The sequence below is a fragment of the Anneissia japonica genome, unplaced genomic scaffold, assembly GCF_011630105.1.
Source record: "Anneissia japonica isolate Jap-2015-1 unplaced genomic scaffold, ASM1163010v1 scaffold26_len2425191_cov177, whole genome shotgun sequence".
Lineage (NCBI taxonomy): Eukaryota > Metazoa > Echinodermata > Crinoidea > Comatulida > Comatulidae > Anneissia > Anneissia japonica.
Window position 1 is genome coordinate 2,176,096 of NW_022685220.1, and position 2,354 is coordinate 2,178,449.

Below are 2,354 nucleotides of genomic sequence, written 5' to 3' on the forward strand. Positions count from 1 at the left end.
AGATGTGTATAAGAGACCATTATTATGGGTGTGTGAAGATTAATAAGGAAAAAATTAAGCTAGGTGAAAATTAAATAATCAGTAAATACCTTACCTTCAATTGAGTTTTTGTTCTGTAGAGTAAAAAAATATCTAAATTATTTATATTTTTATAGGTAATAATTAGAGCGCATCATGCGAAAAAGCCTCTATGCGCTTGGTGATTGAGCTCTTTGAGTTGGACATTTTGAAAAAAAAAAATTAAAAAAAAAAAAATTTAAAAAAATGTAAAAAATATATCTCAGTTATTATTATTGGTAACTTTCAAATAGCATCAACAATAACGAGTCAAGCCCTTACCCTCAATTAGTACATTTCTTCCTTCGCTTTGGTTTTCTGTATGCGTATAAAAAAATGAAAAAATATATTTCAAATTGTAAACAAAGTTTGATAATTTAACGCTTAATTTATTCAAACCCAACAACTGAGAAGAAAAAAAAATTATGTTTGTAACAAAAAAGAAATTTTAAAAAGCAAATAATTACAATAGTTGATGTATAAGCATTAACAAAACATTATTATGGGTGTGTGAAGATTAATAAGGAAAAAATTAAGCTAGGTGAAAATTAAATAATCAGTAAATACCTTACCTTCAATCGAGTTTTGTTTTGTAGAGTAAAAAAAAATCTAAATTATTTATATTTTTATAGGTAATAATTAGAGCGCATCATGCGAAAAAGCCTCTATGCGCTTGGTGATTGAGCTCTTTGAGTTGGACATTTTGAAAAAAAAAAATTTAAAAAAAAAATTTAAAAAAATGTAAACAATATATATATATATATATCTCAGTTATTATTATTGATAACTTTCAAATAGCATCAACAATAACGAGTCAAGCCCTTACCCTCAATTAGTACATTTCTTCCTTCGCTTTGGTTTTCTGTATGCGTATAAAAAAATGAAAAAATATATTTCAAATTGTAAACAAAGTTTGATAATTTAACGCTTAATTTATTCAAACCCAACAACTGAGAAGAAAAAAAGATTATGTTTGTAACAAAAAAGAAATTTTAAAAAGCAAATAATTACAATAGTTGATGTATAAGCATTAACAAAACATTATTATGGGTGTGTGAAGATTAATAAGAAAAAAATTAAGCTAGGTGAAAATGAAATAATCAGTAAATACCTTACCTTCAATCGAGTTTTGTTCTGTAGAGTAAAAAAAAATCTAAATTATTTATATTTTTATAGGTAATAATTACAAATATTTGGTGTATAAGCATAGTATTGGCGTGTGAAGATTAATAAGAAATGGGAAAAACTTAAGGGGAAAAAATCAGCAAAGACCTTAGTATTACTAGAATTTTCAGTTTGGTCTGTTGAGTAAAAAAAAATAAAATAATATCAATACACCTATCATAAATTTTTATATGTAACAATTACAAATTTTTATGTATAAAGTTAAGAAAAAATATTATGGGTGTGTAAAGATTAATAGGAAAAAAGTGTAAAGATTAAATAAGTAAATAATGTATTACCTTGAATAGCCCGATTTGCGTCTTCGACTGCCATTTCAAACTGTATGTTTCCTATCAAATCATCTTGGAATAATATGCCAATTATATCATCTAATAATCTGTCTGCAATAGGATCCATCTTAATTTCTTCTGGTTGTATAATACTACCTCACCGTGACAAAAGAAAGTAACTGATGTTTGCATAGGCCTGTGTTTGAACATAGGCAGACGACAAGGTTGTGGTGCTTGTAATTCTAGATTACAGACAGTGAACTTAACTATCTTCCAATTATACTGATGTTTGCATAGGCTCGTGTTTAAACATAGACAGACGACAAGTTTGTGGTGCTTGTAATTCTAGATTACAGACAGTGAACTTAGCTATCTTCCAATTATGCATTCAAGGTTTGCCATTTCCACTTAGCATCAGACTTTGTTCTCTTGTTTTGGAATAGTAACCGAAACATTGTATCATTTCAGGTCATGAATACAATGCAACAGGTTCTGGAGAAGAAACTGATGTAAGTTTATATTGAATTATGTTCTAGGATTATAGTTAATAAATAAGATTAAATTAGTACTCTCATTTCTGTCTCTTATACACATCTTAGGTTTCTACTACTAGCCTAGACTTGTCATGTCATGCCATCTTTGTCACATTAATTGTGCTAGTGCATTTTTTTTTCTCATAATAATAGACCTAGGCCCCTAGGCCTACTAATAATAGTATACTATAGGCCTGATCCTATGAAAAACTGTCTAGGCCTAGGCCTAAATGTCTAAAAAATGCACTGTCTAAATAAAGGTGATGTGCTATAACACTACAGTATATCATCAGAGCCAACACCAATTCCT

At 28.2% G+C, this 2,354-nt stretch overlaps 1 long non-coding RNA gene across 1 annotated transcript in view; it reads left to right on the top strand.

Moving 5' to 3' along the window:
* The first annotated feature begins 1,751 nt into the window (after window positions 1-1,751).
* The window catches only part of LOC117109332, a 7,725-nt gene continuing 7,122 nt past the window's right edge, over window positions 1,752-2,354 (top strand). The window contains exon 1 of the long non-coding RNA XR_004445503.1: window positions 1,752-2,020. This is a non-coding gene — a long non-coding RNA (uncharacterized LOC117109332). The remainder of the gene's footprint in view (window positions 2,021-2,354) is intronic.